Genomic DNA, 14,370 nt, shown 5'->3' with positions numbered 1-14,370 from the left:
AGGGCAGGATGCTGACCAGGACTGATGCAAGAGAGCATAAAGAAGTTCACAGAAATGTCTCACTGCAACACATTACTGTTACTGGAAAACTCTTAAGTCCACAGAGCCTTTATATTGGGAGAATGAAACATTTTTTTAAAATGCATTTTATATACTGGTGATATATTAGGCATCATGTGGTAGTATAATCCATCATTCAATATTCTTTTGCAGATCCTTTATTGAGAGGGATCCTGTGCTACACCCTTGTGTATGCCAGATTCTGGAAAAGGAAAATTGCCTGCTCCTAGGAGAAGCGATAGAATGGAATGCCAGTCTCCTGTTTGATAGGTAAGGCCTCACCACTAAGCAAAAGAGGCTTAGAACTAAACGTACTGTAGTATTTTACCATTTAGGAAAAACTTTTTAGATTTTTATCATCTCATTTAAGAATAAATATCAAAAAAATTTAAATGGCAGTGATGCTCAAAAATTAAAAATGTGATCAAGAAAAATCATAGCTTTCACAGGGTTTATTTAACTTTCAGAATGTAGGATTATGAAAACAAAAACTGTTTGCTGTCTGGGTAAAATGGCATTTAAAAGGGTCTACAAAAAAAATTAAAAAATAAAGGGTCTGCGTTTTTCCTTTCTTGTTTTCACAACTGATGATCGACGTTCATAAGGTTAGCACATTCCTCCTTCTCATGGCCTTGACTTGTCCATTTTCTTAATTTTATTTTATATGAGTCCTTTATTACAAAATAATTTGGGGACAGTAAATTTAAATGTGTGTGTAAACATGAGTATAAGTTTATATTTTATTTAAATGTCTATAAATAACATTTATTTTCTGATCTATATACTACTTCTTTATAGAATCCTCATTCAAATCCTGATTTCACCACTTCCTAGCCGTGTACCCTTGAAAAAATTCCTTAATCATTCTAAGACTCAGTTTTCATTTTTGTAAAATAGGGATAATATGACTAACCATAAATGAAATAATCTGCATAGAATACTGAAGCCTGGAACCTACGAACATTCAATAAATATTAATTTTATTTATCTTTCACACATTACAAGCCAATGACAGCTGCTTTACAGAAAGTTTTCTAACTTAACCAGCATATCAAATGGAGTTCATGGAACTTGTTGCAACTCACTCACCCAGGGTTTGTGATTTCCCTTTAGCCTACATTCTACCAACTCCAGCATCTCTGCACATAAAAGGGATGTCAGACAGATCCAGGTTAAAGCAAACATCCCATTGAGTGGCCATTATTAAGCACCTAAAAAGGCAAACTTGTAATAAATCCTTCTTTGAAACAAGCCTTGTTTTGCCCATGGAAACTCTAGATAGTTACAGTGATGAGGGTCTGTCTTACATAACAATTTTTGCCTTGTATTATGACCTTACTGAGCTTCCCTTTTTTAACTCTATAAGAAAAAAAAAATAGAGCAAATCATACCTCTCTCCTCAAGGCCAAATCCAGGGGACTAAAAATTGGAACTTGGACAGTCAAACCACTAGCACCAGTGCAAGCATTCATAATTCTGAAGAGAACCAGCAGAGTTGTAAATAAGAAAGAAAGATTAGGGGTGCCTGGTTGGGCCTCTGACTCTTGGTTTTGACTCAGGTCATGGTCTCCAGGGTGGTGGGATCAAACCCCATGTTGGGCTCCAAGCTCCACCTGGAGTCTGCTTGAGATTCTTTCTGACCTCCCCCTCTCCTCCTCTTGACTACCCCCAACCCCGTGCACTCTCTCTCTCTCGAAAGCAAATAAATAAATAAAATCTTTAAAAAAGAAGGAAAGATTATCCAGCTTTCCTAGAGTGATTTTTGGCAAAGCATCTCAGAATTCCTCGCTCTTGTGATCTTCTATCGCATTTTATCTATATTACTCTGAAGGCAATTTAAATCCCTTGCCGTGTATTACATTATTTGTGTGTAGAGAAAAGAAACACCTAAAGAAATATCTCCTTTGTTTTATTTTCCAACAGTGGCTAGCATAAGAACTTGTACATTGCCTAACATGTAACAGTAACTCAACAAAGATTTGCAAAACAGAGGAACAAAAGAAAGGAAAAACAAACTAAAAGTCTACAGATTCTAAGAAGGATCAGAAAGAGTATAGAGATGAGAGAGGTGCCAGGAAATGGTGGGTATCCCAGGTATATGGTGAACAGAACTTACATTATAGTCATCATAGGTTATACCTGCATATTTTTCTAATTTTCTAAAGCACATCTGAGATAGCCTAGCATACTCACTAGTATCCATATGAGCTAGGTGAAACAAAGAAAGGGACTTTCTTTTTAAAGATGAAAAAATTGAAGCAGAAAAAGGCTAAATGAGTCCCTCAATGTTATACAACTAGTAGCAGAGCTGGACTTAGCTGTACTAAGGTCCTAGACAGCTAGTTCTGCAAGCTTTCTGCCTTGGGAGAGAGAAGGAGGGGGGAGTCACCATGGAGTCACTTAAGGATCATACCATAAAAATAGGTCTCTAAGTGGACGATGATTTTACACTAATGGATTTGATAATAAAACCAGTGAGCACTAGCGTTAACATTAGATGGTCTTTCTAGCCACCATCTCATTAGAAGCTTCAACAACATCCCCAACAAGGACTGTCTAGTATGATACACCCAGCTCATGGGAACTCCTTTCTTCAAGACAATCCATTTCATTTTCTAGCAGTTTTGACCACTACACAGTTCTTCCTGATAGTCAAATAATTTCTCTCCTCTTAAGTATTATCCATTGTTCCTTTTCTTATTCTCTTGTTACCACACAGAACAATCCAATCCCTCTTCCATGTAACATTTGAAATATGTGAAGACAGCTATCATGATGGCCTTCTGCCTTGAGTTGTGTCTTTTTCAGACAAATGGTCTTAGTTCCTTAAAACATTTTTCCTAGGTCACCATTTTCAATTCATGGTCTCCTCTCAAACCCTGTGTATTGTCTTTGTTGGTGTGTTCCTTCAGGTGGGATATCTAGAGCCAGTGGGGGCTGAGGCAGTGTGCAGTACAGCATGACCATGGCTCCCTTCTCCTTGATACAAAATTTCTATTACTGCAGCCTAAGATGGAACTTGCTTTCTTGGCAGTCACATCACTCTGCTGACTGATACTGTGCTTATTCGCAAAAAAAAAAAAAAAAAAAAAAAAAAATTTCAAATGTGGGCTGTTAAGCCATGTCTCTTCCATTCTGTATTATATCATTTATTTTGGGGAAACTGAGGCATAAGCCTTTATAACCCTGGTATTATATAGTGGTTAAGAGCTGAGGCTCTGGAGTTAATAACACCATGGGTTAATAACTTGGCTCCAGCACTTACTTTGTGAATTTGAACAAATTGCATAACCCCTTTTTGCTATAGTTCCTCATGTATAAAGGGGATGGTAATAGGTACCTCGTAAAGTTATTGTAGGTATTAAATAAAATAATATATGTAAAATACTTAACATGGCACTCGTCATATGATAAGCACTCAATAAATGGTAGAATTATTTCTCTTTAGCTGATGAGATTCAGCCCAGAATTACATTTTGCTAACTCTTTTTTGTATGCTGATTATTTCATTCAATGTGTTTGCTATTGATCTCACCATCTTTGGTTCATTCACAAATGTGATGCCACCTTTACATTTTTCCAAGTCATTTTTAAAAGCACTGTCTAAGGCAGAACCCAGAGCACATATCTCCCGATAGGTTAACGTGGACCATTTATCAGCACTCGCATGGCCACAGTTGTTGAAGCCACCTAATTCACATAAATTTAAAAATGTAAGTCTAAGGAAGGTTCTAAAGAATAATATGGTGATCCTGTAGACACTTTATTACTTAACATGTTATTAATTGCCTCAGATTTCTTTATAGGAAATAAAACATTTTATATACAATTGAAGCCCCTTTCCCGGGTCCAGTTCCTCTCCAGTTCTCCCCAGAGGTGACCATTATTTCATAATTTTACTCTCATCCTACCTATATGTTTTGCGGCCCACTCATGAAAATACCTGATATGACTTTAATCACAGAAGAGGCTTTAAGAAATTTTCATTCACTAATGTTATGAGAAGAATTCTTGGTGAGTAGAGTGTACTAACCAGTTAATTACAATGAAAACAGGAAATTTGGGAAGGATATGGGATGGCACTTAGAAATTAAAGGAAAAAAAAAGTAAGACTGGGGAACTAGATCTCAGAAAGCCCAGGACGCTCTCAACTCCAGATCAGTTTCAGGGATAATATCTTTGTTCTCATTATGATGAATTTGCTCAAACTCTGTCCTTTCTTTATGCCACCGAAGAGACGAGAATGGAAGAGTCCTATCACCTTTACCCAAGTTTTAGGTTCACCCTTTGGCCAGTTACAAGAGGACACTTTGCTTGACCCTCCCAACAAGACTGCAGGCTTACCTGGGATGGGGAGCATCGGCCGGTGGTGGAGGCTTCAGGGAATTGAGTTAGGACAGAAATATTTAGATGGAGGCAGTGTATTGGTAACATTCTTGTTCTTGGTAGATTCACAGGTGTTGGTTTTATAACTTACATAAATGTTACATTATTCTTTTGCATGTAGCAAATATATTTTGAAAATAAAAGTAAACTTTAAGAAAACAGTAGAGAAAAAAAGGTTGCATACAAAGAAGGCTTTTAGTTTCGCAAAGTAAAATTGTACCACTAAGAGAAGGCAAATAGATACTGGGCTGAAGACAACAGACTGTAACATCTCTAACAGCCACAGTGCAACTGAGCTATCAGTTTATTAACCCTGTTACAAAAGAAAAATCGGTTTAGGCTAGTCTCAGTGACCCTACGCTGGCTGTCCTTTTTCTAAGCGTGCACAGACTTTTTCCTTCACTTGCCTATCTCAGTCAGATTTCATTTCATTTCAAGGATCATAAAGCCACTCAGATAAGCTTAAGGAAAAAGGGAAATTAATTGTGCAAATATTGGGGTCTCTCGTAGAACTCAGGAGAGTAAGAATAACCAGGCACGAAAACAAAAGCATATCGCCTTCATTGCTGTCACTGTCATCAGGTGAGGGGCAAGGATTCACCCGTTTTGAAGGGCTGCTCTTTTGGTGCTTGTGGACGGGAACAGTTTTCTCAAGTAAACAGCAGGTTGGGAGGATAAAAGGGGTATTCTACTCCATAGCACCTTCTAGAATCTTATGTAGACTTGATGTCTCATTTACCACTTCTAATTTGCAGGATCCACCTTTTTCCTCCCAATCCTAAGAAATTTAACTTCATGGGGTGCCTGGGTGGCTCAGATTATTAAGCGTCTGCCTTTGGCTCAGGTCACGATCCCTGGGTCCTGGGATCCCTGCTCATGGGGAAGCCTGCTTCTCCCTCTCCCTCTGTCTGCCGCTCCCCCTGCTTTGCTGTCTTGCTGTCTCTGTCAAATGAATAAATAAAATCTTAAAAAAAAAAAAAAAAGAAGAAAGAAAGAAATTTAACTGCAATTATTCAGAATGTTTATGGCCTGGTTTTTATACCCACATGTGTTCAGAGGTGAATTATTTCTTAATATATTTATTTGTTATATTCCTTGATTCATTCCAGAAAGGATTTCAATTGCTCTTCAACAGTTCAAACTTAAGTGCCTGTTTTCCCCAGACTCTCGGGTATTATTCAATAGATCTTGGATATCTCAATTCATTTGGAGTGCCTAGGGGGTCTCTTAAATTTTAACTTATTTTTTGCTTTCTATTACCTTCTACAGCAATCTACTCAAACTAGCTGAAGAAAAGGAGGATTTATTGGACTCACTCCACAGGTAAGGGTACAGCAAGGAACGACCATAGAAAGCTCTAATTTAAACCCCCAATGAAGTGGAGGTATCAGGGCTTGGAGGTAGGCGTGAGGCCAGGGACATTGTCTGAAGGTACAGTTGCGAAGCAGGAAGTGCAGCTGGCAGAAAAGTTGCTTTTTCCTGAAGTGGAATAGGACAGACAGGAGAGGCATACAATTGAGAAGTTAACCAAAACAATGATGTTTTGTGGTGAAGGAGATAAAACTAAGGGAAGGCAGAGGGTTGTGTCAAATGATGGTTTTTGTATGAATTCACCTCTAGGCTCGCCTTCACTATCTGTGCGCTCCTGAAAAAAGCAAATATATTGAGGTTCGCCTACCAGAAAGGCCAGCTTTAAAAAGAACATTGTGATAGTGCTCAAAGAGGAGGCATTAAATACATTGCCCGAAATTAGGCTAAAGTCTCTTTACCGTGGAAGAATTGAGTCCAGGTCTTAGGAGTACTTAGCGCTTTGGAGAGGGATGGTTTCCTTTTCTGTCACTTGACACTTTTTCTTACAATATCATCTTCTTCCTCATTTAAACCTCATTTAAAAACAAACTTTCTAATCTGTTGAATTGCTGAAGTTCTCTTTCCAAATTTCAAATGGCCTGTTATAACTTTGTTAAAGTACTGACCTTTGGGCACCTGGGTGGCTCAGTCTGTTAAGCGTCTGCCTTCGGCTCAGGTCATGATCCCGGGGTCCTAGGACTGAGCCCCGCATCCAGCTCCTCTCCCTCTGCTCCTCTCTGCCCGGCTCGTGCTCTCGCTCTCTCACGCAGATAAATAAATAAAATCTTTAAAAAAATAATAACGTACTGACCTTTGACCAGCGCCATTCAAGAGGAGAAAAACTGAAATGAGTAACTTTGCTTGTCACATGAAGGAGGGAGGGAGGTAAGAAAGGAAAGAAATGGGAAGGGATGGGAAAGAAGAAAGACTGAATTTTTTTTTAAGATTTTATTTATTTATTTGACAGACAAGGAGAGAGCACAAGCAGAGGGAGTGGCAGGCAGAGAGAGAGGGAGAAGCAGACTCCCAGCTAAGCAGGGAGCCTGACATGGGACTCGATCCCAGGACACTGGGATCATGACCTGAGCCAAAGGCAGACTCTTTTTTTTTTTTTTAAGAATGTATATATTTATTTGACAGAGAGAGAGACAGCCAGTGATAGGGGGAACGCAGGCAGGGGGAGTGGGAGAGGAAGAAGCAGGCTCCCAGTGGAGGAGCCTGATGTGGGGCTCGATCCCGGAATTCTGGGATCACGCCCTGAGCCGAAGGCAGACGCTTAACGACTGAGCCACCCAGGTGCCCCCGAAGGCAGACTCTTAACTGATCAAGCCACTGAGGTGCCCCAGAAAGACTTAATTCTTAGAGAAGTTAGCTGGGATGACTTCAGAAGACACCAACCCTTGGCTCTGACTTTACATTCGGATGTGACCTGAATAGGGATTGCAGAAGGGGAGGAACTAAATACAAAGAAAACCTTCCCCTAAGTAGATAATTCTGGATTAGAGGAAGAAAGCCTCTTTAGCAACACCTGGGTCCCTAGCATCAGACAGAAGGGTAAGGGTCTCTCTGTCTTCTAAGTGCCCAACCACTGTAGACATCACCAAGGCCGTTCTTGCTGCAGCAAGAACAAGGCCTCCTTCGGTCGTCCTGACTTAGATAATGTGTGTCTATCCTTCCTATCAAACCTTAATTGCTGATCAGAGACTCAGAGTTCCTTCTCTCCAGAGTTCAGAGGAGAAAAGCGTGCAGCAAAAAGTCCTCACTTTTTCATCCTCCATCACTCCATCAAGGCTTCTCTTCCGAATTTGGGGGTTGTATCTGCTTTCCCAGGCTTCACAGACTGTAGTGGTCTCTAGCGCTCCCAGAGAAGGATAGGAACCATTTGGAAAGCTATCTCAAAGCGATGAATAGAGAAGAGTTGGTCCAAGGTCTTGGTGGTCATCTGAGAAATCATGGCTTTTCAATCCTGAGCAAAACAAAGAAGAAAGAGGCATTCAGTCAAGCTCAACTATTATCCTGGTGAGATTGGAAAAAAGAACCAAGCTCTAGGAGCCACTGGTTTCATGGAGCCAATCATTCATTCATTCATTCAACAACATTTATGAAGTGCCTTCTGTGTACCAGGTGCTGTGGTGATTGCAAGAGACACCAAAAGGATGTGGTTCCTGTGCTAACGGAGCTTGTGTTCTAGCAGTGGAGACAGATGTGATATACAGCATAATACAAAATGTTCCTCTGATTCAGGAATAGAGGCAGAACAAGCTAGCTTGCAATGCTGGAAGAATCTAAACGTGCAGGAGCAATTGCAGGACCTGAGGCTGCTCAAGGTTTAGCTGTTTGAAGGAGTAAAGAGGTTTTCTTTAGTCAGGTAGGGAAGAAGGCTGACTTCTGAGATCTTTAGATTCTTAAATTGGCTTTATATTCTAAGTAAAATGCTGGATTTGGGACATGTCCTTTTTATGATTTTTGTGGTCAGTATTATTCTTTTTAAACTCTAGGGTTTGTGTGCAGTAGTGAGTGGTTTGGAGAGATTATTGTGTTTGCTTCAGAAATTTCGATAAAAGGCTAAAGGTATTAGGAATACTCGGGAAAAAAAGTTTAGTATTAGTAATTATAAGAAGATATGTCAGGAAATACTACACACAGGAGATTTCAGGTGGCAGCTACATTGAACAAAAAGAAAGTTTATGTGCAACAAGAATGACTATTTCCATAGTTAAATCATGTTCGGTAAGAATGACAAACACTGGATATTGATGTAGATTTTAGTTTTTATTTATATTTTAGAGAGGCATAATTACATTTTGATTTTATGTCATCTCTTATGGAATAGACCTGTTACTCTACTGGGACTGTGTAGCCTCAGTAAGCTTTGCAATTTGTATTGATATTTGCTTTATCTGTGCATGTTCATAGGGTGTGTGTGAACTCAGGCTCCCAGTGGAGGCAGAATTGCTCAGAGCTTAAGAGCTGGTGCTTCTAGAGTCAGAAAGATCTGAATTCAAACACTAGCTCTATTTACTAGTTGCATGACCTTGGACAAACTTCTTAAACCTGCCAAGCCTGAAACCTCAGTTTCCTAAACTGTAAGATGGGGATTAGCGTGGTTCCTACCTCTGAGGCTTGTTTTGGGAATTAAACACGATGCTATGTGTAAAAACGGTCCCTGACAATAAATAGTAGCTCTTCTTTTAAGTAAGGCTTGTTAGATGGAGTAATGTTTTGTGTCCAGGGATATGGAGCCCTGGAAGATTAATAGAAATTTTATTTTCCAGGGATGATAATTGAAATCCTTGAGAAATTTGGGTGGGCTGTTCTTTGAAGATTGCTAAAATTTAATATGGTGGCACAGTAATTGCAATAGATGGAAAGAACTAAATATTTCCTTCTTTTTTACAAAAGATAGTGGTGTTCACAATTATTTAGGTAACAATGGAGAATTTCAGAGTATTTATGCACTCCTGACTTGACTTGTTGAGGTTTCTTAATATGTGTCAGTAGAGAACAAGAACTCATTTTTAGCTCTAAGTCACCACTGCACCCTTAGCACTTGGCAGTCTGATGATAGCATTTTTCAAAATGCGGTTCATCAGAATCGCCCACATGACTTGTTTAAAATTCAGATTCCTGGCCCTCACCTGTGAAGAAGTCTCTGAATTTCAAATAAATATACCAACCCAGCTGATTTGTATCAACTCCTAAGCTTTTTTTTTTTTAATTTTATTTATTTATTTGATAGAAAGAGGGAGACAGAGAGAGAATGAGCCGGGGGAGGAGCAGAGGGAGAGGGAGAAGCAGGTTCTCCACTGAGCAGGGTGCCCCATGTGGGACTCAATCCCAGGACCCTGGGATCATGACCTGAGCCAAAGGCAGACGCTTAACCGACTGAGCCACCCAGGTGTCCCTAACACCTAAGCTTAAGAAGGACTAGACCACACACATATGAGCTATACCCTGGATGAAAATTCTTTCAGGTCGTGCTTATTATTTAAATGGTAACTTGAGTGAGACGTTTATGGGACACACCTTAACATCCTCACAGGACATAAAACTTTTTGTTCTCTTTGCCTTAACAACCATTCCAAATCTCTTGATGAATAACCATTTACTTTCTCTCGCAGTCTACAGAAACAATTGTCTTTCCCTGCTTGTGGTGGTAACAGCTAAACTGTTACCTTATCCTTGTTACTATGGTAGGGCCGGGGGTAGGGCAAATATGAATAGATGTATGACTGGGGTTCACAGAGAACCCCTGGTTTACACAAACTTCTCCGTGGCTGAACTTGCTAAATCCGACCTTTCTTTCCCCAGTCCTTAAAGTCTCATATATTCCTTTTATATATTCTCATTATATCCCCAACCTACCTATCCCTGAGTCTTCCGTCCTGATCACTACTCCAGATCCATTTTGATGACATCAGGACAGATACCTGTGAATGCTATCTCACTCTGCCTCCAGAAGAAATCTGTTAGCTGCGAAGGCGGTAAAAATTATATTTTCATGTTCCAGTTTGTAAATAGAAGAAGAGATACTGTGTGCATGTAAAAGTGTCAAAGCAAGTTACAGGGTAGGGAGAAGAAGGAAAAGATACCTATGAAGCCAGAGGAGAAATCCCCACCTTTATATTGCCTGACCTACATGGTTACAGGCAAAGAAACGTGTGAGCCCTGAAGGCAGATCTGATGCATGCTGCCCCCAATATGCTGAATCTGGGAGTCCTGAGCTTGCTAAGCCATTTTCTACTGCCCAGACAACATGACAAATTTTGATATTTGCAGTTCTGTGGTTTCAATGATGGATTGGTTGGTGAAACAATGGTAATTTACTTTTGATTGGAAATATTTTTAGGTGGTCCTCCTAGCTTTATTGCAAATAGACTTTTTTTTTTAAGATTTTATTTTTAAGTAATGTCTACACCCAGTATGAGGCTTGAACTTATAACCCTGAGATCATGATTCCCATGCTCTACCGAATGATCCAGGCAGGTGCCCCCGAAGTAGACATTCTTTATGTGGTACATCTGGAGATTGCACCTCAGAAAAGCAAAATCTCTTCAACTTGAATCAGCAAGAGACCTGTCCATTTAGCCACTTTAATAAATCAGGCCCGTTGGGGTGCCTGGGTGGCTCAGTCGTTAAGCGTGATCCTGGAGTCCTGGGATCGAGCTCCACATTAGGCTCCTCCACTGGGAGCCTGCTTCTTCCTCTCCCACTCCTCCTGCCTGTGTTCCCTCTCTTGCTGGCTGTCTTTCTGTCTCTCTCTGTCAAATGAATAAATAAAATCTTTAAAAAATAAAAAATAAAAAAATAAGTCAGGCCCATGTGCTAAGATGGTCCCCACCCACACTCCAGTTCACGCGAATGGAATTAAGCAATCTTTACAAAGCCATGGTTACACACATAGGCTTTGGAGTCCGATGTGGGGTTTTGAGCCCTGGCTCCCCGTCTCACCAGATGTGTGAACCCAGACAAGTTCTCTAGCCTCAGTCTCATCAACTGTAAGGTAGGATGATAGTAGCCATGGTGAGAAGGGTAGGATGATGGATAGAAAACTCTCTGTGTCATGCCTGGCATTCAGTAGTTCTCCCTCACTGTTCTTTCCTCTTCTTATGATTCTATTATCCCCATCTTTGCTTTGCATCTTGTCCAAGCCTTTTTACACGTAACCATGTGATATGTCAAGATGTGCCTAACTCCCTACTCTCCATTTTCCTGATTTCATTTATTCAACAAATATTTCCTGAGTGTGCACTACGTGCAAGGTGTTATTCTAGGTGCTATTTAAATCAGAACAAAACAGATAAAAGTCCTTGCCATCATGGAGCTTACATTCTAGTCAAGGGGAGCAATACAATAGACATTAAACAAAGTAAGCCAAAAGGATACATGTTATAGAAAAAGAGAGAACAGGGGAATGGAGACTGTGTGGGGTGTAGAGGTGTTCCAATTTTAAATGAGGTGATCAGGATAGGCCTCACTCTTTTGTTTAAACACAGAGGGAGTGGGAAACGCTTTTCTTCAAAGTCCTACAGAGCTCACTGTCCTTGGGTAACTTCAGGCAAAAATGAGAGGCTGGAATGCCTAACAGAAGTGGAGCCTCATTCTTTAATTTTTCAAAAGCAGCAGAAAAGCAGCAGAAGGAACGTACTGATGCTTGCCCATTAGGTGGCAAGAGCTGTTTTGTGTGTTTTCTTTTTGACCTGACTCACCTGTTGTGTCTAAGGTCATAGAATCTTCATCCCTCACTCCCTTTGGTTACATGTCTCAGGACCTTGGAGATGGGAAGTATTATCAATAAAAGATGAGAAATTAGGGCTTCTTGGGCTATATCTCTGTGTTTTATATAACAGAAATCCTTTGCAACTCAAGGAAACATGTGACTTAATTCTAAATCCATGATTGGATTTAACTTTAGACAATTTCTATGAAAACAAAGCAGCATAATTTTTTCTGAAGCCTGATAGAGTAGGAAAAGCCCTGCAGTGGGATTCAGAGTCCGGGGTCTCCCGCAGCCCTGCCACAGCCATCGTTCCACAGTTCTATGTCCGAGACTTTCTCGCGTGTGAATTGCGGGTGGGAAGAGGAAGTATCCCTTCTACCTAATTCCGTGAGTCTTTGAAAAGCTCCAAGAAAATTTCTCTGCTAGAGACTAAAGCAGGTATAATGTGTGGGCCTCTAATCTCTTGACATCTGCTTTATTGAAAACTGCAATTAAGGTGATTTGTCCATTTTTGGATGGGAACAAAAATGGAGTGGTAATCTTCCTCATATTATTTGTGCCTCTTTACCTTTCATGGTATAAATGAAGGGGAGAATGCTTTCTTACTACATACTGCTCATCAGCACTTTTTTTTTTTAAGAGATCCTACATTTATTTTATTTATTTATTTTTTTAAATAACCTCTACCCCCAATGTGGGTCTTGGACTCACGACCCTGAGACCAAGAGTTGCATGTTCTACCAACTGAGCCAGACAGGCGCCCCTGCGCATCAGCATTTTTGCCATATACATAGAATTTCAAGACCTTACCATCAAATGTCATCTATCAGACACTTAAAATATTTCAGTATTTATAAACCTAAAGAGACCTCCAAGTGACAAAGACCTGTCCTGAAGGTCTCCAAGCCTTTATTGTTATTTACCATTATTATTTTTATATTAGAGTTAATTATATTAGTAATATATTATAACATAAGTAATATATTATAGCCTCCATTTTACATGGAAAGAAATTGAAATGCACACAAAAGTCTACTAAAAATAATCAAAGTCACTCCACTCTGTAAACCTGGACCTTTCCTTAATCTTCTAAACTAGGGATTGGCAAACTCCTGTGTGCAGGCCAAATCTGCTTTCCCTTCCCCTCCTTCCCCCACAACCTGTTTTTATATGGTTTTTACATTTCTTTAATGGTTGAGAAAAATCAAAAGTACTATTTTGTGACATGTGAAAATTATATGAAATACCTAGTTCAATGTTCATAGAACAAGGTTGAGTGGAACAAAACCACTCCCATTATTTATATATTATCTGCTTATATATATGGCCACTTTCTCTCAAAAATAGCCACGTTGAGTAGTTGTGACAGAAATCATATGGCCCATAAAGCCTAAAATATTTACTGTCTGTCCCTTTGCAGAAAAAGTTGCCAATCCCTGGTCCAGACCATATGGGTGTCTTTGTTAGGGGTCTAAGGAAAACATATGTAGACTCGTGGCATTTCAGTTCTGCCTTATTTTACATACACTTGCACATGGTACCAAGAAAACTACACATGCCTTCTCCCATCAGGCTGCATTTTCTCCTTTATGGATTGGTTACTTGTTGTTGCTTGTTATTCATGGAAATCCCTATTTGTTCATTCATTCACTCCACAAGTCCTTATGGTGCACCTGCCTGGGAAGAGGGACTAACCAAAAGTAGCTTGATTAGTTAACTTTTAGAGACAAGTAGTAGGCAAATATAACCTTTATTATACAATAGCAAGAAGTGCCACCCTAAAGTTATGCCTGGGGCAAAAAGCAAAGTTGTTTGACTCAACTGAGGGGATTGGTGAAGGTTTCCTAGGAAGACACCTGAACTGAGGACAAGAAGAGGACAAGGTTTGGGGAAGGGGGACATAAAATTCAAATTAAACAGAGCAATACAGTAGTCCCCCCCACCCCGCCCTTACCTGAAGCTTTGCTTTCTGTGGTTTCAGTTACCCTTGGTCAACTCTGGTCCAGATGTTTCATCAGAAGGTCAGTATAGCCTAGCACTGTGTCACAATGCCTGTGTCAGTCACCTCACTTCATCTCATCACATAGGACTTTCATCATCCCACATCATCAAAAGAAAAAGGGTGAGTACAGTATAATAAGATATTTTGAGAAAAAAAGACCATTCATATAACTTTTACTACAGTATATTGTTATCATTGTTCTATTTTATTATCGTTGTTGATCTCTTACCGTGCCTAATTTCCACATTAAACTTTATCATAGGTGTGTATGTGTAGGAACTGTGTCATTTGGTACTATCCACTGGGGGTCTTGGAATGTATCCCCTGTAGATAAGTGGTGGGACTACTATAT

At 39.9% G+C, this 14,370-nt stretch overlaps 1 long non-coding RNA gene across 1 annotated transcript; it reads left to right on the top strand.

Annotated features, from left to right (window-relative positions):
• The first annotated feature begins 233 nt into the window (after window positions 1-233).
• On the top strand, window positions 234-14,131 carry LOC103677347. The gene is made up of 3 exons (XR_572383.2): window positions 234-330; window positions 5,716-5,769; window positions 13,998-14,131. It is a non-coding gene; the product is annotated as an uncharacterized LOC103677347 (long non-coding RNA).
• The last annotated feature ends 239 nt before the right edge of the window (window positions 14,132-14,370 follow it).

Source organism: Ursus maritimus, unplaced genomic scaffold (assembly GCF_017311325.1).
Source record: "Ursus maritimus isolate PB19 unplaced genomic scaffold, ASM1731132v1 scaffold_4, whole genome shotgun sequence".
Taxonomy (NCBI): domain Eukaryota; kingdom Metazoa; phylum Chordata; class Mammalia; order Carnivora; family Ursidae; genus Ursus; species Ursus maritimus.
Note: the sequence above shows the minus strand (reverse complement) of the source record. Positions and strands in the feature narration are given on the sequence as shown.